Source organism: Furipterus horrens, unplaced genomic scaffold (genome assembly GCF_987537825.1).
Source record: "Furipterus horrens unplaced genomic scaffold, mFurHor1.1.pri manual_scaffold_5, whole genome shotgun sequence".
Classification (NCBI taxonomy): domain Eukaryota; kingdom Metazoa; phylum Chordata; class Mammalia; order Chiroptera; family Furipteridae; genus Furipterus; species Furipterus horrens.
In genome coordinates, this window is record NW_028327175.1 from 140,209,257 (window position 1) to 140,233,537 (window position 24,281).

At 40.1% G+C, this 24,281-nt stretch overlaps 1 long non-coding RNA gene across 1 annotated transcript; it reads right to left on the minus strand.

Annotated features, from left to right (window-relative positions):
• Positions 1 to 203: 203 nt before the first annotated feature.
• Positions 204 to 23,436, minus strand: LOC150009994 (uncharacterized). Its single transcript, XR_016511373.1, has 3 exons — positions 23,336 to 23,436; positions 22,529 to 22,633; positions 204 to 487 (listed from the first exon to the last, which is right to left on the minus strand). It is a non-coding gene; the product is annotated as an uncharacterized LOC150009994 (long non-coding RNA).
• Between the last annotated feature and the right edge of the window lie 845 nt (positions 23,437 to 24,281).

Consider the following 24,281-nt stretch of genomic DNA (forward strand, 5'->3'; position numbering starts at 1 on the left):
TATTACCACTAGCCAGAAAGCTCTCTTTTAATATTTTATATACTCCACATTACCTATCCCATGTTCTCTACCTAGATGGCAATCCCCATATTGCTCTCTTTTATTATTATTATTTGTAAAAGAATACTGTGAGGAAGGAAAATAATTTTCCTTCTACCCTTCTGAGTTCTTGGCTGAGCACCTGTAATAAAATACAAATTAACAAGAGAAAAACAGAGTTTATTAACATGTATACCTTGTGTATATGTGGGAGATAGAGAAAAATGACTAATGCCCTAACGTGGTTCAGAACTCAGACTGAATAGGGAAAGAGGAGGAGGAATGTAGGTAGCTTACAGAAGAGTAAATTATTTTTAGGAAAGATAAATGGGCCCTGAGAGGAATAGATGGGAGGTATGATAGCTTGCGACAAAATTTGTCTGGGTGCGGTGCCCACGTCTAGTCTCCTCTCCTGTGATGAGTCAATCTTCTGAGGTCAGTGACATTCCTGGGGAGAGATTTATGATAATTAAATTCCTTTTGGAAGATCTGTCCTCGGGCAAGTAAGAGGAGTTCAGAAGAAGCTTCTCGCCATATTTGCTGTTTTTCAAGTGCCTATAGCTCAAAATAATCAATATCCCAAAGCAGCATATTTTGGAGCAGTGTGTCCTGAACTCCAACAGTCATATTCTGGGGTTGCATGTACTGCTGCCCTTCAGTTGGTTTTTAAATTTTTTTTTTAATCCTTAAAAAATGTTTACTGTTTATCAAAAGAAATACATGTCTATTATAAAAACATCTACAAAATACAGAAAGACATAAAGAAGGAAACAAAACATATTTGTAATCCCATCACCCAGAGATAATAACCATTTGCATCTGGTGTGCATTCTTTTAGTGTTTTTTTTTTTTTCTCTATGTACATTTGTGTGTGCTTGTTCAAAAGTAGATATGTGTTTGTGTTATATTTTATGGATTGATTAAAAAATAACTGAACAAATTACATTTATTATACTATGTAAGTTCTTGTAGGCATGTATCAAAACCATTATGCCTGTACTAGTTTTCTTTATAGTCTTAAGGGAGTAAAGAAACAAATCCTGTCACTTTGTCAATGACAATAGGCTAGGATGAATTAGACTATAGAATTGATTGGTGTGGTGTGGCATGAGGGACACATAAAAAACATTTGTAAAAGTAGAGAAATAACTTCAAGAGTTTCTCCACAAATAGATTTTGATTATACGTTCACATATAACTTAGTTACTGAGTAGTTCATTTTTGTACATATCCATTTGTTTTTCAATAATTTTGCATTTAAAAAATTAAGATCTTTCATATGTACAATTTATATCCTGTTCTTTTTAGTTGCCATTATATTGTGACTATTTTCCTGTATCAAAAAATATTGTATGAAAAGTATTGTCTCTATTTATCCCTGCGAGGGATAGCCCTGATTATCACAAAACCCTGCTCACCTCTCAATCCTTTTAGGTATAGCAGTTTGGACCAGAAGTAGGCATCTGACACAGGGGAAAAGCCATAGGTCCAACTATAGCAATGCATTAGTCTTTCTTAAGAATTTAGTCTGGCCCTGACTGGTGTTGCTCAGTTGGTTGGACATTCATTCCCGCAAAGCAAAAGGTTGCCAGTTCAATTCCCAGTCAGGGCACATGCCTGGGTTGTGGGGTCAGTCCCCGGTCAGGGCACAGGCAACTGATTGATGTTTCTCTCTCACATTAATGTTTCTATCCATCGTTGTCTCCCTCCCTTCCCCTCTCTCTAAAAATAAATAAATTGCCTAGTCAAAAGAATTGGCAACATTAAGGATCTTAATAGATATCGCCAAGTCACTCTCCAGGAAAGTTATGTGCACGTGCTCAGGCATTGTAAAACACCTTTATGATGTCCCTTTTTCAATTTGAATTAGGAAAGAAATGTTAATTTATCTGAGAGCTCACTGTTCACATGGTTCTCATAAAAAGGGGGCAATGGAAGCTCACAAAAGAGGCTTAGGCTGTGTGTCTTCTTATATTGATCTGTGTACATTTTTAGAAAACTTTGATGGAACTGAAATTGCTTCAAAATTCAGCTTCAAGTAGTTGCCAGGGGATCTAGGTTAGGCAGTGAGTCTGTGGCACTAGGAAGGAAGAAATGGAGTGTGGAGGTGGCCTGGTAAGGAGGCAGACTTATTTTGATGGATATGTTGGAAGAGTAAGGAATCAGTGGCCAACAGTACGGTATTCTAGAGGAAAGAGTATCCTTCTGCTGATGCAGTGTGAGGTCTGAGCAGCTGTGGGATGGAGATGAAGGTATCCGGATCACCCGCACAGGGGTCTGCAAACTGCAGCCCACACACTGAACGAGGAGGTTTTTGTTTTCCATGTTGTTTTGTTTTAAGTAGCTGAAAAAGTAAAAGAAGAAGAATACTGTATGTGAAAGTTTCATGACATTAAAATTTCAGTGTCTATAAATAAAGTGTTTGGGCAGAGACTGTATGGCCCACAAAACCTAAAACATTTGCTATCTGGCCTTTTACAGAAAAAGTTTGCGTAGTCCCGTGAGGGAAGAATAGCTTCCATTTCTTGAGTATTTATTGTGTGCCAAGTACTATAGAAATAATTTTACATGCATTTTCTCATTTAATTTTCATAAGTCTTTCAATTGTTAAAAGATAAACAGAAGCATACTTTAAATTTTTTAGTTTATTTGAGCAAAATTCTATTTGAATGGGGAAGCATCTAACCTAGCAGATAGAAAGGAGCTCTGAGGAACTGTGAAAATTAAAGCCTTTTATAGGCAGAAGGGAGTGGGAACAAGGAAGTTATAACGGGCAAAAAAGTGGGTTGGTTATTATAGGTCGTTTTCCTTTAGGGGAAACAAGGGCCTATCAGACACATGATTTAATTCATGCTGACCAGGTCTTTCTGATTGGTATAAGATTTCATTTCTAAGAGAGCTAAAACTGTCATTAAGTTAAGTCTTGGTATGGTGACTTGGGGCTTAGCCTAAGTGACTCTATTTTGGGCCTACTGTCTTGTTTCCGACACTACAAGAGAGTAGATATATCCTTTACCCACATTTTACATCTAAGAAAACTGAGGTTTCTAAGAAGTTAAGTTTTCCGTACCTGGTAAAATGGTGGAGCTGAGTTACCAAACCAGGTGTTTGACCAGAGAAGCTGGAAGTGTAATAATGTGATCTGAGGAGTGATCAGTGAACATCTCTCTGCAATGTTCTTTAGGCTTTTCTGTCTTCTCTGATCATTGTATCATGCTAAAACTGCAGCTGGCGTGGAACATACAAAAACATGGAAAAGGCCTGGTATAGCCCCTGTCCCTGAGCAGGCATTCAATAAGTTTTAGTTAATATTATAATGAAAGTATAATATAATGATTAACAATGAAGTGTCTGAATGACTTATTTTGTTTCATATGTGATCAGCTATAATTAAGTTATTCTTAGGTCAAACTCTCATTGCTTGTTTTATGCATAACACATTGAAGCACTATTTCAGGGCTTTATCTTGAGATAAAGCTTTTCCCATCATTTCCACCTCCCAAACTGCAGAGTGTCTGATACTCTTTTCTCTCTCCTTTCAGTGTGTCTGTTTCTTTTTATTTTTATGGTGACTCTAATTTCTTCCAGCTCTTGTTGCAAGTCTTTCCTTCCCTCCTCCCCCTAACACTTCTCTGGTCCATATCATTTCTAACCTCTCTGAAAAACTCAAAAGGCTTTCTGTCCCAGGGAAAAGGAAGGCTTTCAGCATCAGCAGGTTTGACATGCCCATGCTGCAGTAAGTGGGGCAATATAATGACATCATCAAGTTTTTGACAGTTAGGTGTCTTTTATGAGCCATATAGCTCTGTGAACTGTTTTATTTGTTGTTGTTGTCATTAATCATAAATTCTTAAAGGTGACTTAAATTCTTTAAGTCAACCTTGTAACTATTGTTAGAATCTTTTCTAGTACATCCTTGACAGGTGGGTACTCATATTCACTTGGGTACTCCTAGTGACTAGGGACTAACCATCTCACCAGGTAAGTTATTCCCTTGTGAGAACCCCAGTTATTAGAAATTTCTTCCTTATGCTGAACTGAGTTGGCTGTTATGTTAAATCTATACAACAATGTCAAGAGTCAAGTACAAGAAGTCCTTCTTCTATGGAATAGCCATTTACACATTCACAGATAACCATCATGTTTCCCTAAGTCCTCCCTCCCACCCTTCAGCACGAATGTTGGTTTCTAGTCCCCATTGCAGTCCAGATAGCTGTCCTTGGAAGGTATTTATTACATCATCGTGATCTTTTGCATCACCTAGAGCAGAACTGAACAAAACACACCCGACATGGTCTGCTGAGGACTAATCATTGATTTGCACTATCATCATGGCCTTTCAGACTAGAATAAAAAGTAAGGCAAAACCTAGAGTGAAATCCAGATTCAACCATGTATCTTATTACTAATGGCAAGAGTTACGTGATCCAAAAGCAATCACAAATATGTGGAAAAAAATTGGAATATTTTATTAAGTACAGGACCTTATAGATTAGAAGGAAAAAAAAAAAAAAAAAACCCCACTTCTCTTAAGAACCAATGAAATGCAAAACCCAATCAAATGGCCAATTTGAGTAGGAATTGCAGACATCTATGAAAATAAAACTTAAGTAATGTATAAAGCCTGAATCCAGGGAAATGAGTTATTTGTCCTCCCTTCTTTCCTTTTTTTCTACCCCATAAACACTTTGAAATTATAAAATCATTTCCATAAAAAATAATTGAATTCAAAGTATTCCATAAAGCTTTCCAAAGAAGAAAATGCAGACAGTTCCCCCACAATTGAAATCTCTGATCATTTTGTAATCTCATGCAGAGAAGGCCATTCCCCACATTACAGGAGATGGTAATTCCCAAAATTATGCAGTATAATAAAATAATTAAGAGTTAAATATATTTTAATCTTGAAAAGATTTTGATGTTTGAAGAAAATCAAATCTAGGAGGTTGGCCAGTCAAGATGGTGGTATAGATAAACATGGTACTCACAACCTCCCACAATCACATAAAAATTACAACTAAATTACAGAACAACCATCATTCAAAATGCCTGAAATTTAGCTAAACAGAAGTCCTCAAACTAAGGGTTTAAAGAAGAAGCCACACAGAGACTGGCAGCAGGGGCAGAGAGATTTGGAATGGGCTGGTTCCAAACCTATGTGTGGCAGATAAAAATCAGGAGGAATACCTCACCCCCCAAGGAGTGATATCCCAGTCCCACATCAGAACCCCCAGCCCAGGGTTCCAGTGCCAGGAAGAGAAGCGTCCATAACTTTTGCCTGTAAAATAGTAGGAATTGACATTGAAAGAGACTGAGGGCTCCTGGGGGCCTAGGAAGTTCTTCCTAAAGTGTCCATGCATGGACTTACTCAGACTCACTCCTCTAAGCTCCAGTACTGGGGCAGCAGCTCAAAAGGCATCAGGAACCAAAGTGTCTGGTATCAGGGTGAAGGCTGGAGGGGTGGCTTTCTCCCACAGAAGTGCTGGCAGAGGCCATGTTTCCTTTGCTGAGCCCTCCCCTCAAAGAGCTGGCAGGCAGCATCCTATCTGAGTCTCCATCAACCTGGTTAACACTGTTCGCCCTACCCTCGTGATTCCCTGACAGCCGACCCCACATAAGTTATAATTCCACCCAGGCTGTTCCCAGTGGCTTTTGATACAAATGGCCTCTCCTCACTCATGTTTGGACTTTCCTAAAATCTCTCTAACAAGCAGCATCTGACCTCAACATTCCTTATACCTATCACTTGGTGACCCTAGGCCCAGCACTAGTAACAGCCAGCCTTGGTTTGCAGCTTGGCCTCTCCTGGGCACCTCCAAACTCAGCACAAGTAGCAGCCATCTGCAGATCATTCCTTAGCTCATTGCCAGGTGACTCCAGGCAGACACAGGTGGTGGCTGACCTTGCACCTGCCAGGGGGCCCCAGAGCCACTGCACCCAGTGTACAGTTTCAGACCATGCCTGACCACAACCCAACCACCTCCATGGGTGACACACTCAAGGAGAAGATTCAGCAATTACCAAAGTCCCACTGTAGCAACTCCTGCTCTGTGGGGTCAGCCTCTTCACAGCAGCTCCTCCACTGTAGTAGCAACTGGTTCCTTGCAGCCAATCATCCTCAGGGTTAATTCCTCCTAGTGATGTGCCAACAGCAATCAAGGCTCAACTACAACACGCACATAGCCCATGCTGGGGGAACACTTGGAGCACCTAGCTTGAGTGAATTGGGGGGGGGGGGGGAACTGCACCACTGGGCCCTACAGGACTCCTACTAAGTCTAGGAAATGTAGCAGCTCTACCAACAGACTTCCAGCCAAGACGGAGGCATAGATAGACACACTTTGCCTTCTTCTACAACCATAAGAAGGATTACATCTACCTCAAAACCAAAACAATCAGGACTACCAGAAAATCAAACTGCATGGAAGTCTAACAAACAAAGATATAGAGAAGCAATATTCATTCAGACAGGTAGGAGGAGTGGAGCTGGCGCAGAGAGATTGCAATGTAGTGGCTGTGGCTTCTGTGGCAGCAGCTGTGGCAGTGGAAACTGCAGCAGTGGCAGTGGCAGTGGCTGGCCATCAGAAAGAGCATTATGAAAGCTGAAAGGTACACCTGGGGAGCTATCCTAGCCTCAGGCCAGACCACCTAGTTCATGGTCCCAGCACTGGGAAAATAAAGCTGCATTGCTTCTGTCTGTGAAAACTAGTGGGAGCTGGGTTGGTAAAAGAAACTGCCCATCTCTCATGAGAGTCTTTTTAGAGGCCCATTAGTCCTAGAATGTCCAAAAATCCACCCACTCTGGGAACCATCACCAGGGCAACAGTTAGGGGGCTCCAGTCCCATATGGGAAGTGGGAGAAGTGCCTGAAAAAGGGGCGAGTGCTGAGCAAGTGGCATTGTTCCCTCTCAGACCCCTCCCCCACATACAGCACCACAATGTGGTAAAGTGGGTCACCCCACACTGATGAATACCTAAACTCTGCCCCTCACAATGTAGCAGTTGCAGCAGCTCTATCTAAGACACAGAGGCAAGCACAGGAGGCTGTCAAGTGGAGGAGACAGAGATGTATGGTTTAAAAGAGGGAGCAGATCAAGGCTCTAGTGGGATAACTAAGCAAGAGGAAATATCCAACCTAATAGATATAGAGTTCAAAACACTGGTGATAAGAATGCTCACAGACTTGACAGGCATGACTGAGTATGGCATATGCATAAGGGAAGAACTGAAGGCTATATTAAGTAAAATGAAGAAAAATTCACATAAAACCAATGGTGAAGGGAAGAAAGCCAGGGTTTAAATCAATGATTTGGAACATTAGAAAGAAATAAACAGTCAGTACAGAATGAAAAAATAAGAATTGAAAAAAATGAAGAGAGGCTTCAGAACCTCTGGGACAACTTTAAATGTACCAACATCCAAAACATAGGGGAGCCCGAAGAGGAAGAGCAAGAAATCGAAAACTTATGTGAAAAAATAATGAAGGAAAACATCTCTAATTTGGTGAAGGAAATAAACATACAAGTCCAAGAAGCACAGAGAGAACAAAACAAGCTAGACCCAAAGAGGACTGCACCAAGACACATCATAATTAAAAGGCCAAAGGTGAAAGATAAAGAGAGAATCTTAAAAGCAGCAAGAGAAAAGAAGAGAGTTACCTACAAAGGAGTTCCCATAAGGCTGTCAGTTAATTTCTCAAAAGAAACTTTGCAAGCAAGAAGGGACTGGCAAGAAATATTCAGAGTGATGAAAGCAAGGGTCTACAATCAAGATTACTCTATCCAGAAAAACCATCATTTAGAATAGAAGGGCAGATGAAATGCTTCTCAGACAAGGTAAAACTAAAGGAGTTTATCATCACCAAGCCCTCATTAAATGAAATGTTAAAGGAACATATTTAAGAAAAAGAAGAAGATCAAAACTATTAACAGTAGAGTGACAACAAGCTTGTAACTATCAACAAATAAATCTAAAATCAAAAACAAACTAAGCAAACAACTAGAACAGGAACAGAACCATAGATATGGAGACCATATGGAGGGTTGTCAGTGGGGAGGGGGAAGGGAGAGAAGGGGAGAAAAGGTGCAGAGATCAAGAAGCATAACTGGTAGGTACAAAATAAGCAGAAGGACATTAAGATTAGTATAAGAAATGGAGAAGCCAAAGAACTTATATGCATGACCCATGAACATGAACTAAGGGAGGAGTGGGGACTGTTGGAGGGAAGGGAGGTACCAGGAGGAAGGGGGAAAGGGGGAAAAAATTGGGCTGTAATAGCATAATCAATAAAATATACTTAAAAAAGAAAGAAAGAAAGAAAGAAAGAAACCAACAGAGGGAAGCAGCCAAAATGAGGAGACAAAGAAATGGTCCTAAATGAAAGAACAAGAGAAATCTCCACAAAAAGAATTAAATGAAATGGAGGCAAGCAAACTCCCAGATACAGAATTCAAAACAATGATTATAAGAATGTTCAAGGAACTTAGTGAGAACTTCAACAGCATAAAAAGGACATGGAAGCCATAAAAAGGAACCATTCAGAAATGAAAAATACACTAACTGAAATGAAGGATGAATTACAGGGAATCAACACTAGAGCAGATGAAGCAGAGAGTCATATCAGTGATTTGAAAGATAAGGAAGCAGAAAACACACATACACTATAGCTACAAGAAAAAAGAATTTTAAAAGTGAGAATTGTCTAAGGAACCTCTGGGACAACTTCAAGCATACCAATATTCTCATCATGCGTGTGCTGGAAGGAGAAGAGAGAGAGCAAGAAATTGAAAACCTATTTGAAAAAATAATTGTGGAAAATTTCCCTAACCTGGTGAAGGAAATAGATATACAAGTCCAGGAAGCACAGAGTCCCAAAGAAGATGAACCCAAAAAGGCATCCTCCAAGACGTATCAATTAAAATGCCAAAGGTTGAAGACAAAGAGAGAATACTAAATGCAGCAAGAGAAAAGCAGTTAGTTACTATAAGGTAACTAATTTATCAGATTGTCAGATGATTTCTCAACAGAAAGTTTGCAGGCCAGAAGGGATTTGCACAAAGTATTCAAAGTGATAAATAGGAAGGATTTACAACCAAGATTACTCTACCCAGCTAAGCTATCAATTAGAATCAAAGGACTGATGAAGAACTTCCCAGACAAGAAAAAGCTAAAGGAGTTTATCATCACCAAACCAGTATTATAAGAAATCTGAAGGATCTTCTTTAAGAAGATGAAGAAGAAAAACAATCAAGATATGAATAATAAAATGGCAACATATACATCTCTATCAACAATTACTTTAAATGCAAATAGATTAAATGCTCCAATTAAAAGACATACAGTAACAATGGATAACAGAAAAGATCCTTCAATATTCTGATTACAAAAATTTGCTTCAGACTGAAAGACACACACAGACTAAAAGTAAAGGGATAGAAAATATATTTCATAAAAATGGAAACAAAACAAAACAGAAAAGCTGGAGTACCAACACTTAGACCAGCCAAAATAGACTTTAAAATAAAGGCTATAAAACAAAGGCTATAACAAGCGACAAAGAAGGACCCAACAATTCCACTTCTGGGTTTTTAATCTAAAAAAACCCCAAACACAAAATTGAAAAGACATATACATCCATATATGTATTGCAGCATTACTTACAGTAGCCAAGATATTGAAACAACCTAATTGTCCAACAATGGATAAAGAAGTGGTGCATATATACAATGGAATATATACAATTCACCATAAAAAAGAATGAAATCTTGCCATCTGCAGCAACATGGATGAACCTAAAGGGTATTGTACTAGGTAAAATAAGTCTGGCAGGAGAAGACAAATGCCAGATGATTTTGCACATATATGAATCTAGAAAACAAAGTAGACAAACAAGCAGAACAGAGGCTGACTCATAAATGTGGGGAGCATTTTGATGGTTCTCAGATGGGAAAGGGGTTGGGGGAATGGGTGAAAGAGGTAAAGGGATTCAGAAGTACAGATGTGTGGTTGCGGAAAGGCCATGGGACTATAGAGTGCAGCATAAGGAACATAGTCAATAATACTGTAATGACTAGTTACAGTGTCAGATGGTATTGGATTTATTGAGGTGATCACTTGATAGGTTATATAAATGTCTAATCACAGGGTTGCACACCTGAAACTAATGTAATATTGTATTATAAGTCAGCTATAGTTTAAAAAGAAAAAAGAAATCAAACCCAGTATATTAATATTTTACATGAAGAAATTGACACATAGTTAGTTTTTTGTACATCTGAAATAGTAATTAGAAGCTTTTTTGAGGAGAAGCTTCATTAGTTCAACTTAAAATCTGTAATTTAGGATGTGACTTAGATTTACAATTTTAAGTAAAAACCTTACTGAGTGTAAACATAGTATTGGGACATTTAAGAGAATTTGTCATCATGCTTATAAATATCATTTATTTTTATAATAATCACTTAAGTACTTGAGAAGTCTTATCTTCTACTAAGTTAGACATTAAAGAGATTTTAAAAATATAATAAACTATATTAAATTTATAAACATAGTTAAAAAGTTACGGTATTTAAGTTTATAATTAGGGCCAAGTATTATTAAAAAGCTCTTTTAAATGATTGTTAAACTTACTAGAATTGAATGATGAATTTTGTGAGTTTAACTTAAAAGTTTAAGAATTAGATATTTATAATATATATATTAAAACTTAAAACCAAAATCAACCCCCTAATAGTCTTTTCAAAAGTTATTTCCAGAGCAACACAAAACTTGACATTTAACAACCATCTCCCTGATCTTGTCAGTCACAGCCTCCTACATGGGGTTAGAAACTTCAGCCCAGGCTGAAAAGTTCTTAAACTTAACTTACAATCATCAATTAACCTCTAATTTCCCTCTTCTTGCATTTTTCACATGAACCACTGTCAGTTTAGGGTTACCTGTTCCTGAGCTGGTGCAGCTGACATTTTGGACATGAATATGGGACTTGGCACTTATTGCTATTAATTACCATCTTGTTGGCTGAGGACCATTATCCCTTTCTCCTTAAGATTTAATGTTGACTGCCAGAGCTCTTTTCCTTTTTCTCAACAATCTAGTTTCATATACTGACCCTTCCAACCCTGCTACTCTGGCCATGCTCAGCACCCTCCACGTTTACCCAAATCAAATCCTCCTTGAGAGCATAGTCAGTTCCTTAGTCAGTTCCTTACTACTCTCCCCTTTTCTGACTTCCTGCAGCAAGGATGGTCTGTCAGATATTTCCCACCTTGACTGCACAGTAGCATACACTGACTTACCTTTTTCTTCTAAGCTGTTAGCTCTGGAAGGACAAAAGATTTGACTTACTGGTTCTCCAACAGCTAGTACAAAGCTAAGTCCTGGCTGGTTTGGCTCAGTGGATTGAGCGTCGGCCTGCGAGCTAAGTGTCGCTGGTTCAATCTTCCAGTCAGGGCACATCAGAGAAGGAAAACTCTGACTCCAAAAAACCTCCACTGCCTTGCGGCATACCTCTTCAGGGGAAAGGCTAGGGGAGTAAACCCCGACAGAAAATCCGGAGCCGGAGTCCCTAAGGCGGTTTGACGTTGTAGTCAACACCGGCAACTCCTGCGGCGCACCTGAAGCCAAGCTGTATTGACTCCGTCTTTCCCTTGGGCCCTTCAGCTGCGAAGAGAGGGGGGGTCTGCTGCATGGGCAACAGCAGACCCTCCATATCACCCTGCCCAGGCTCTGTAGCTTCAGCTTCACTGGAGAGGACACTCCAGCATCATCGCAAGATGTCGATTCAACACGGGAGGAGACAGATACCGTGTCACTCCCGAGTCGGACTGCACAGCCATTCTCGGCGGTACAAATAGACTCTTAAGAAGCTACACCATCGTCTCTCGAGACGGACGGCTGCCGACGAGTACAAAGCTAGTGGGTGATCAATAGGCATTTTCTGAAAGAATTTTCTTAGAAGTATCATTGCACACAGCTTACATCACTACCTGGTGCAGGTACCTCCTCAAACATACAGACATGACTGACTTCTCAAACTCTTGCTAAAGCATCTCTCTAGTTATAGTAATAGTAACAGTTAATATTTATTGAATTAAACACTTACTATATGTGCCAGACACTGTTCTTAGTGTTTTTCTTATTTATCACTAATTCTAACTCATTTATTCTACACAACATTTGTATGAGAGAGGTACTATTAATATTTCCATTTAATTAAAGAACGGATAAGTAATATGTTCAAAGTCACACAGGTAGTAAGTGAAAAAAAAAACACACTGATATCTGCTGTTAACCAACTGGCTTCAGGACCTGCACTTCATAAAATGCCCAAGTAGAAACTTAAATATGTTGGCCTTTAACAAATAGACAGCCAGATATATCTCCATCAGAGTGGGTTTATTTAGGAATGACAAAGAGTTGCAATTTTGGACATGCATTTTAATGGAGAACTATGTGCAAGTCCTGAGAAACAAAAGAGAGGAAACTCTTTTTTATAGCAGAGAAGTGGGGTCACTGTTACAAACAAAGAGTTCTTCCGTTGGACTCCATGACTGGTGTAGGGCATGAGAGCTCCTCCTTCTGGCCTCCTGACTTAATTTTAAAGGAAGTTTCTGTTAATAATTTTTACAAAGGCAAATTATATGGAACCTTAATACTGGAAAAAACTTTAAGTATCCTCTTGTGCCAGTGATCTTCAGTCTAAAGCATTGGAGCATTTGTATTCTGAGGGCCATGAGAAGATTTTTCAAGGAGTACTTAAGTATGGGTATTTGAAGACAATCTATTTTCAGCTCCTTAACTTCTATTTTATTATTAAACTTGATCTTCTTATTAAATTTTATCTGCTTGCCTGGGTTGAGGTGCCAGGTGAGAAAGGTGAAGGTATTAAGAAGTACAAATTAGCACTTGCAAAATAGTCATGGGGATGTAAAGTACAGCTTAGGGAATGTAGTCAATAATATTATAATAACTGTGTATGGTGTCAGGTGGGTACTAGACTTATCAGTGGAACTCTGTGTAAATTATATAAATGTTTAACCACTATACTGTATGCCTGAAATTAATATTGAATGTTACCTATAATTGAAAAATAAAAAAGACCTGGCTGGTGTGGCTCAGTGGACTGAGCGCTAGCCTGCAAACCAAAAGGTCACTGGTTTGATTCCCAGTCAGGGCACGTGCCTGGGTTGCATGCCAGGTCCCCAGTTGGGGGTGCACAAGAAGCAAACACACATTAATGCTTCTCTTCCTCTCTTTCTCTCTCCTTTACCCTCTTTCTAAACATAAATAAATAAAATATTAAAAAACAAAAAAATGAAGATGGTGGCATAGGTAAGCATGGCTAACCTCCTCACACAACCACGTCAAAGAAAACCCTAAAATATGGAACACCCATCTCTCAAAACCATCAGAAATTGAATTGAATGGAAGTCTGACAATTACAGAATTAAAGAAACCACATCCATCCAGACTGGTAGGAGGGGCGGAGACACAGAACTGACTAGTCTCACATCCAAGTGTGACAGATAAAAATTCTGGAAGGATAACTCAGGAATAAGGAGTCCCAGCTCTATACCAGGCCCCCCCAGCCCAGGGTTCCAGTGCCAGGAAGATAAGTCTCCATACTTCGGGCTGCAAAAATCAGTGGGGATTGAGTCGGTGGAAGAAACTTCTGGAGTCCCAAGCAGTTCCTCTTAAAGAACCCACACACAGACTTACTCAGCCTCACTCCCTCTGAGCTCCAGCACTGGGGTAGCAGCTTGAAAGACACAAGTGGCATACGGAAAAAAACTGATGTGTCTGGCATGATGGCAAGAGCTGGGGGACAGCTTTTTCTCAGACAGAAAGGCAAGCAGAGGCCATTATCCCTTTTCTGAACCCTTTCCACACAGAGCCACAGAGCTAGCAGGCTGGTGCCATCTCTGAGACTCCATCAACCTGGCTAACACTGTCCGTCCCACCCTGGAGATCCTCAGCAACTCTGTCCCACCCAATTTATGGGCTGACCCAATATTCTTTTTCATATGAATGCTTCACAACTTCCTAAATCCTCTTAAACAAGCAACAGCCAGCTTCAGTGAGTTCCCAGCCCCTGAACCTCTTGCTAAGTGGCCCCAGGCCCAGTTCTAGAAACAACTAGCCTAGAATCATAGCTTGGCTTTGCCTGGGAATCTCTAAGCCCAGCATAAGGAGCAGCCATCTCAGATTGCTTTATAGCTCAGGAAGCGTGGCCCAGGGAAAAACACAGGTGGGGGCTAACCTGGGCCTGCACGACCCAGGAAACCCCCAGGGTCAGCATACCAGTGGACAGCTATAGACCATATCAGAGCACCACCACCCTGCCCCTACACAGCTGATCTTCCACAGAGGGTGGAGTTTGCTGGTCAGTGGTCACAGTCAGTCATTGAAGATGGCTGGCCTGGGTAAATGCCTCCCATTGACCTGCCAACAGCAATCAAGCCTCAACTATAAGAGGATGGTGTATTGGTCCACACAAATGGTGCACCTCGAGTACCCAGCTTGGGTTATAGGGGAGGCTGTGCCACTGGACCCCACAGGACACCTACTGCATTAGGCCACACTACCAAGACAAGGAGTCATAGCAGCTCCACCTAATACATAGAAGCAAACACAGGGAGGCTGCCAAAATGATGAGACAAAGAAACATGGCCCAAATGAAAGAACAGATAGAAACTCCAGAAAAAGAGCTAAATTAAGTGGAGATAAGCAATCTTTCAGATGCAGAGTGAAAACCACTAGTTTTAAGGATGCTCAAGGAAGCTAGGACCTCAACAGCATAAAAAATATCCAGTAAATGAAGGATACACTAATTGAAACAAAGAACAATTTACAGGGAAACAAGAGTAGAGTGGATGATGCCAAGAATCAAATCAATGATTTGGAACACAAAGAAGCAAAAAACAACCAATCGGAATAACAAAAGGAAAAAAATATTCCCCGAAAACAAAGGTAGTGCAAGCAGCCTCTGGGGCAACTTCAAGTGTTCCAACATTTGCATCACTGGGGTGCCGGAAGGAGAAGAGAAAGAGCAAGAAATTGGAAATCTATTTGAAAAAATAATGAAAGGAAACTTCCCTAATTTGGTGAAGGGAATAGACATGCAAGTCTGGGAAGCACGGGGAGTCCCAAATAAGATGGATGCAAAAGAGCCCACTCCAAGACACATCATAATTAAAATGTCAAAGGTTAAAGATAGAGAGAATATTAAAAGCAGCAAGAGAAAAACAGTTATTTATTTATTTACAGGGGAGTTCCCATAAAACTGTCAGCTGATTTCTCAAAAGACTCTTTTCAGGCTAAGAGGGATTGGCAATAAATATTTGAAGTCATGAAAAGCAGGGACCTACAGCCAAGATTGTTCTACCCAGCAAAGACATCTTACAGAATGAAAAGCAGATAAAGAGCTTCCCAGACAAGAAAAAACTAAAGGAGCTCATCATCACAAAACCATTATTATATGAAATATTAAAGGAAGTTATTTAAGAAAAAGAAGATCAAAACTATGAACAACTAAATGGTAACAAATACATACCTATCAGCAATTGAGTCTAAAAAACAAACTAAGCAAATAAGAAGAGAGACAGAATCATGAATACCAAGAGAGTTTTGGTGGTAATCAGATGGGTGGGGGGTCTGGGGAAATAAGTGAAGAGGTGAGGGGCTTAAGAGGTACAAATAGGTAGTTACAGTATAGCCATGGGGATGTAAAGTACAGTATAGGAAATGCAGTAGCCAAGGAACCTAGGCATGACCTACAGACATGAATAATATGTGGGGATTGCCTGAGGGAGTGGGGGGGTACTGGGTGCAGGAGGGTAAAGGGGGGAAATTGGGACAACTATAATAGCATAATCAATAAAATATAATTAAAAAATAAAAAATAAATTTGATCTATCTGAGAAGTGGCTCATTTTCCCACTTTACAAAAGGAAGATGTTGTCCTTGTTTATGTAAAAGCTTGCTTTGGTGACTTGCTTTGAGGTGTAAAAGTTCCTGGGCACCAAGCCAAATGGTAGCCTAATTAATGCGGGCAACAAAAGCCCAGGACAGCCCAACATAAGATTTAGCTAAGCACTATCAAGCACTATCAAGAAAAAAAAAAAAATAGTGAGGAATGACAGAGAATAACAAGGGGAAAGGTATCTACTTAGAATAAGTGGTGAGGTGACACCTTTCATTTAGGTGATACATGAGTATAAGATGAGAGTAAAGAATGAGGCCATTTTCTGGTTTTCTGTCCTAAGATGAAAAAAAAGGAAGTAATAGTTTTTGAGCACTACAAAATACCAGGAGATTTATACCATATTACTAATTCCCATTTTACAGAAGAAGAAAACGAGCTCGGAAGGCTAAACAACCTGATTAAAGTCATACAGGATTCAACCCCATGAGTTCAAAGCATGTGTTCACATCAACACCTTGTGAGTACTGTTGAGGAGAATGAATCATCAAAGAAAATAATCTTCTGCAAAGAACTTGGAATTGATACTGAAAGGGCTATATCAAACATTATAAAGAAAGAGGGCATGTAGCTATTTTCAGATGAATTCAGATGACACTGAAGAAGATTGGGGTTGTAATTTCTGACAAAGCCACTGTCAGGAATCTCTGAGAAAGCATGGAGAACACATTAGAGATGAGTAAAATTAAATAGAGTTGAGGCAGTAGCTCATGAAAACAATAGATCTATAGAATTGACATTGATCTTCCAGAAAAATTCTGGGGAAGCACATCAGCAGAGAGGTTAAGAACCCAAGCTCCAGCATCAGGCAGGCTTTAAAGGAACAAACTTCAGTTCTTCCACTTTCTAGTTGTGAGCATATCACTTGGCCTCTCTGAGCCTCAGGTCTTCCATCTGCAAACAGAAGTTGATAATGACCACTTTGTAGGGCTATGGTGATGATGTAATGAATTAATATATGTAAAACAGTCAGTAAAGTGCACGGTAGATGGAAAACATTCAATAAACAATAAATATTATAGTTACAGTTTCTTAAATATATTAATCAAATGACTGGTGAGTGTTCAGGAAAGGAAATGGTGATAGTTGATCAGTCATTTGTTCTACAAATACTGTATTTATTGAGTGCCCACTAGGGGGTCTTTCCTATAGAGAAAAGAGAAGCTACAAAAAGGAATTGTGATTTATAGTCTATCTGAAAAAGAAAGATTTGGCTTATTCATTAACTATCCCAAGTTCCCATTACTGGTTACACTGTGTACAGTTTTTTCTGCTTGATCTGGCAGGGAGGTTGTAATTCTGCATTTTTGTATGTGGCATTGCAATCTATCTGTTGCCATGGAGAAACAAAGTGAAAAAAAGGCAAACCCCGGCTTCAATACAAACAGTGTCAAAGAACAAATATAGAAAAAATAATGAAAACAAATGGAAAAAGCAAAATGGCTTTCTGCTTGAATGTGTATATGACAGCATGAAATCTCTTTTGTCACAAGGTAAAGTAAAAGTAGAATCAATACCCAATATTCTAAATACTGGTTTAAATTCACTTTTTAAAATGCATTAAACTAGCCACAAAGATATAAGCAGAATGGAGAATATATTAATTATAAATTATTTCTGTACTTTATCTTTCTGGATGGTTTGAGCTAATTTGATAGCCATTTTTTACTCTGGAAACCTGACACCTGGGTTGTCTGAATTGCAAAAATGATACAAGGATGGGTGGTTCCTTTTCATTTAGACTTACAGAAAACAATTTAAAAGTTTTCAGTTATATCATCAATTTTACATTCTCTTGCTTCAAACACACAGCCTCCTATAGAAAGGCATAGAGACAAAAGGATGGCAGTAGAGACAAAGGGATGGCATTAGAGACAAAGAGGACATCCATGCTTATTGAGCACCTACCACAATTTATATATTTTCAATATATCATTTCACTTAACATACATCATAAACCCATGAGGCTCACATTTGACAAAGCAACTAAGATTCAGAGAAGGTGTGTGATTTGCCCAAGATCTTACTGCTAGTGAGATGCAAGTCAAGTATTTGTAACTTGCAACTTCTGACTCTAAACACAGGCTCTGACCACTTCATGAGGCTAGTTCTTATTAGACAATGTGGTTTAGAGACCAGAGCACAGGCTGGGAAGCAGGAGACCTTGTTCTCAGTCCTAACATTAAAAGCTATGGATAGTGGAGAAATTATCTTATTTTTCTAGGGTCATTTTCTTATTCGTAAAAGAAAAAATGGAGGGCGAAAACGCCTAGGGTCACCTTCCAATTCCATCTACAGCCCTGTGATCTACAGTCAGAGGTGGATTTCCTGTGGAGCGAATAAAGCTTGAGCTTCTGAGACCCTCACTTGCATGGCTCCTGTGGGTGCTGGTTGTTGCAGTGGCAGGGAGCTATAGAATGTTCTAGGTAGAGAGGAAAATCCGGATTGCCATCAGGAAGCATTTCTATGTTAGCATTTCTGGTAAATTACCTGCAGAGATCTGAAGGGAAAGGCCCTGAATTTCTACGATTCCAGGAATTTGAAGTCTAAATCAATATTTTCTTTTCTACCTAATTTGTGTTAATAATTTTTTGCCCTTTTTCCCAAAGAGAATTTGTATAAGCATCACGATGTGTCTCATACTGTGGCCCTGTGGGGGCTGCCGAAGTGTCCCTAAGCTGCCAGGAACCACAAGGCTGCCTGGACACACACTTTTCACCCTCTTCAGACACATGACTACTTTGGACAGCTGCCGTCACAGCTTGGAATTACCCCGAGGAGAGAGAGAGAGAGAGAGAGAGAGAGAGAGAGAGAGAGAGAGAGAGAGAGAGAGATGCTGCAATCTTCTGCTTCCCAGGCCCTGATCAAGGTCTGTTAGGCTGAAAGGAGCAAAGGCTGAGGATACTGGGTTGAAGAGACAAGAGGGGTACAGAAGGGGTCCACCACATTACCAATGAAAGAGCTGGAGCCTATGGGGGTGGAGGAATGTGAAGAAGATGTCTGAGAGGCAGGCGGAGGGCATTAGCCAGGGAAGCAGGAGTGTTAGGGAGAGAAAGAGATGAGAGACTGGGGTAGCTGCCACCCATTGTGGGACCTTGGGGACCTACTTGGGTCAAGGGTTTTCAGGACATTTTGCTCTGAGTTACATGCTGCCATAATAATTATCATGGCAAACACTTTCTAAACTATGTCCCAGGCACTGTTCTTTATGTCTAGTAATTCATTTAACCTTGAGACTCTAGGTTTCATCTGTAGGAGAAGCTGAGCCCCCAGAGATTCAAGGCTACTGGAACTGGGTGTTAGGACAGAGGCGGGGTGATGGTCAGAATGGTAGAGAGGAGAAAGGGGACCGATACAGACCCTGCATCTAAATTCTGCAATCTCTGTCAAGCCTACCTACAATCAATGTAGGTTTCCGAGAAACAAGGCAGCAGGACTTGAAAAGATTCATTCTGTAATACTTCGGTTGCTCTGCTTCTCGTAGTTTCTAGACCTGTAAGGCAAAGACTATTACTACTTGTACTTCATTGATGAAGAAGCTGAGGCATAGAGATGACCTAATAACCTGCCGAAGGACATACAACCAAGAAATGAGGGAGCCAGGATTTGCCCATATGTGTACTTAATCATATGTGTACTGCCATCTGTAAGCTCCATTTGTCATCTTTAAAAAGACCTCATACACAAATATGTATTGCTTTTTAAGATATTGTGGGATTGATTTCTATTTCTTTTGAGTGTGACACTCTGACTAGGCAGGGTGGGAGGAAGTAGGGCCAGTTTTATTTGAGGCCCATGCATGATCTCCCAGCATCTTCAGGAGATACCTAAGATTATCCCAATTTTATAGATTCTGTGATAGTAAATAATAGTCAAAATCATGTCCAAGGATCTGAAAAAAAAAAAAAAAAAGTCTAGACTTTTCAGGTTCTTTCAATTACACTGACGTACTTTGCTTCCATACCTATGGATCTCCCTTAGCTTTTGAAGAAAAGTCTTTTTTTTTCAAAGTAAGAATTTTTTTTTACCTAAATGTTGAATGAGTAAGAAGATATTGAGGAGGTTTGACAGGAAGGAAACAGCCACACGTCCTATCCTCTGCCTCCTGGAGCTGGCAGTCTCTTCCAGGGCTACTCTGCATTAATTATGAGGGGTGAGTCCCAAAGGGAGCAATGGCAAAATGAAGATGGTTTGCAGAAAATGAGATTTGTGAGCAGAGGCCAAAGGAATTGGAGTCATAAATTTCAAGCAGATGTCTCAACTCTTCCTTACTGAAAATGACTTGGAAAGCTTTAAAAATACAGTTGCCCGGGGTCCAAGCCAACAGTCACAATCAGGAGTTCTGGGTAGTGGCCCCTGAGCCCTGGCCTGGGAACAAAGACTAGAGAAGGGACAGGTGTGCATTGAGTGCAGCAGCTTACATTTCCACAATTGCCCCTTAACAAAGCAGGTGCTCCTTGAGGAGCACCGGCGGCTGAAGACCTGGGTTCAAATTCTGGCCTTGCCCTTATAGTTGTGTGACTTTAACTAGATCAGCTGATTTTCCCAAACTTTAATATTATCATCTGAAAAATGAGTGTGTTTTACTACTTTACAACTACCTGTTGGTGGAATTGGTTTTGAGGATTACTTAAAATAATGATTGCCAAATTAACCCAGCACACAGCATATGCTCAATGGCTTTCAATAAGTATTACTTATGAATAACCTAAGAAGATTTGGAATGAAAATGTCTGTCAGACATAAGGATGTACCACCAGGAGAAATAATGAATTTCACTCTGGAGATCTGAAATAATTTGCGATTTTCCTAACATTGAGTACTGCTCTATACTTTAAGGTTTCCTTACAATGAAAGAAATTGGCCATGGCATTATTTTTCAACTAAAAAATATAAATTATAAGACATACTTTTCATTTTTAAAGAAATTTTCATCAAAAGAACATTTTTGTCAATGAGTAATTTCACTTCTTAATTGCATAAGTGTCCATCAAACATGATTCCTTCCAAATGCTACAAAGCATCAGGCATCTCCTGAGAAGTCTGTTATCTGTTAAATGGCTGCCATGGAAATTCTTTTAAAGGCTCAGTAGAAACCAGACCTGTATTAAAGTGGTTTGGAAGTATCAACTAATTAATTCTCTTCAAAGACATTAAAATAATTTAGAGTTCTGACTGTAGCATTGAAGGAAATGAATGACTGTCGTTCTAACAAATAATTACTCCTCTTGAGAGCAAAAGGTAAAGTTCCAAAGTGTTAACCCTCCAACCTTTATAGCAGAAATACCAAAATCTGTGCAAGTGGACACATGCATTCTTGGGTTTCATCCCCTGAAGGAAAAGGATTCCTAACATGGAGTGCTTGTCCTGCACTTTTATAATGTGGTCAAGCCAGTGTCCAGGGGTGACAACCAGGAAATCCACCTGTTTTATCCTGAATTTTCACAAGGAACAGAAGAGACCCTTTTTCAAAGATAAGGTTGAATTTAATAGACTCTGAGCATCCCTGCCCAGCATTGCCTGGAGCCCATACTGGGGCTGGTATAAGTGCCAGTCAATTCCAGTCGGTAGAGCCCCAGATGATGACAACATCTGCCTACTTCTTTTTATATGAAGAGGGAAAAGCTGGTTCTGCCTATTGATAAGCCTGCTCAGCTGCCTCAGTTTCCCTGGTATGCTTAAGAGAAGGTTCATCAGAAGAGACTGAGGTTGACCTTCTGTGTGGGGCTCCAACAGAGACTTTGATACCAAATGCTGGTGATGGGCCCCGTGGTAATGGCGGATGCTTTCTTTCACAGTCCACATCCCGTGACTGGTATGGCTATATGCTTCTTCTGCCAGTACCAAGTCAAGTTCTATTTCATTGACAGATCGGTAGCTTGGAAAGAGCTTGACTTTGACATCAGACAGACCTGAGTGGATCTTCCCATTCCCAGCTGTTTGAGCTTGAAGGGTTAATTAACCTCTCTCAACCTAGGTTTCCTTATTTATATAATGAGAGTGATAAAATCAATTTAATGTAAGGATTAAATGAAAGGATGCATTTAAGGCACCCAAGACTTCATAAGCTGACCTTAGGTCAGAAACATAAATTTAAAATAATTGATTTTTGTTCCTGGCCCATTGTAGTCACTTGTTGGATAAATGATGCATTAATTACAAAAAGTTAGTGGGTGTTAAACAGGAAAATCTGTATTTCTGGAAAATGATTGAATTATACCAAATCCATAATAAGCAATTTCTTAGAAAATCAGATTCTAAAACTACGTAATTTTCCTGCTTGTTATAAGAACACATACATACATGTATAACCATGTATGTATGGGAAAAGTCATGGAGAATATGCAATCAAAGATCACTAATGTATCTGTGGTGAGATTTTATCTCTTTACATAAATAGAATTTCTCATTTTCTTCAATGAATACACATTACTTTTGAAATTATTGTAAAATTCATCTCTAAACCATTTTGTAGTACTTAAATGGCATTGCTCATTTAAAATGTACCTTTATCCCAGTTCCTTTTTTCACTGGCCTTCCTCATGTTCTGAAACTGTCCTCCCTGCATGACAGCACCAAAGCAGCAGGTACCCCAGCCTGTGTTCCAAGATCCTGAATTTGAGAGACAAAGGGGAGAAGACTTAATGAAGGACCAAGGAAGACTCCCTCTTTATTATCCTGCTAATGGGGGTGGTGTGCATTGCTGGATTGAGCACTAATGGAATGTTCAAGAAGCAAAACAAAGAAATTTTTCTGAATAGCATCAGGCAGGAAAAGGAGAGGCTAAGTTAAGGAATGGTCTTCGAGGCAGGAAATCTACATGGAAGCGATGTTTATAAAGTGTGCAGGGGCAGCCAAGTAAGGTCTGTTACTCCTAGGTTTCTCCCTGTATCTCTACCTACTCCATCTCACTAGGACTGCCCCATCCTATACATCTTTATGCCACTCCACACATTCACACCTCCAGATGTGCACACACACACACACACACACACACACACACACACACACTTCCATATTGTCCAAACCTACCAAGATAGGAGGCCGTCCTTCTGGCCAGGTTGGATTAGGTTGGTGATCTTCCTGGGGAAATCTAGTGGCAGCATGGAAATCGAATAAAAAGCATTGTTGCCAACACTGAATAAGCAAATATTGAATTGTGCTAACAATTCTAAACAATGTCAGTGATGAAATACTCCCAGGCAGGGAGCGCTGCCCCACCTCCACACCCCGTACCTTCTCCTGACCCCCTACCCAGGGGTACACTCGGACCTGGAGAATTAGCAAAGGAAACTGCCACTTCTAGATTCTCACCTTTACCCTAAATGGGCTGCCACTTGTTGGAGTGGAGAGAGGGATCAGCACTTCTGCCACGAGGCCATCAGGGCAGAGCTCCTTGGGTCGATCATCATTTCCCCCCAGTGATTCTGAACAGGAAGGAAGAGCAATTCATAAGCAGACTCTAAATCTTACACTTTTCACAGTGACGCATAATCTAGGCTGGGCGTGCAGGTGTGTTAACCATTTAGGAAAGGGAAAAGAAAGGGTAGCTGAAACACAATAATTTCCTTTTTGATTGAACCTCTCTGCCACAGTTCTCCCTGTATTTCTGTCTGTGGCTTCTGTCTGTGGCTTCTTTCCAAGTTCCAGGAATGTTCCCCCTCATGGCTTCTCCAGCGTGGTTACACCCTGGGGTGACCCTTGGCCACTGGGATGGAAGCAAGGCCTGGAAGCTTAGGGAGGAAGACAAAAATGGAAGCTACATGTAGAACAGATGACCTTGAAGGGGAGGGTGAGGAGCTGAGGCCCTGAAAACATTTCAAGCAGGGGTTACAAACTCAGACATGTGAACTAAATGAATGAAGCTGGCTGGTGTCATAGGAAAAACACTGTATAGTCTTTCCTACTTGTCTTGAAGTTCTGGCCTTCTCAAGGCAACATTCATTTTCCCACACTGGTGGGAATATGGCTACAGATAAATATTCCTTATACCTGTGTTAGAAAAACAAAACACTTGGCTCTGTGTTGAGAACATCAGGAGGGTAGGAACAGTGTAGACAGAAGCAGGCTTGTCCCTTGTGAAGGGGGTGGACACGGCATTCTTGTCACTGCGGGAATGAGGGTGAACTGAAGTGGGGGCTCCTGATTTGACAGGATAACTGGCAGTCTAGGCTCTTACAGGAACTCTTCTAATATTTGAATGTTGGTTCAGTTACAAATAACAACAGCAGCAGTGCTAAAGGACCAAAGAAAATACAGC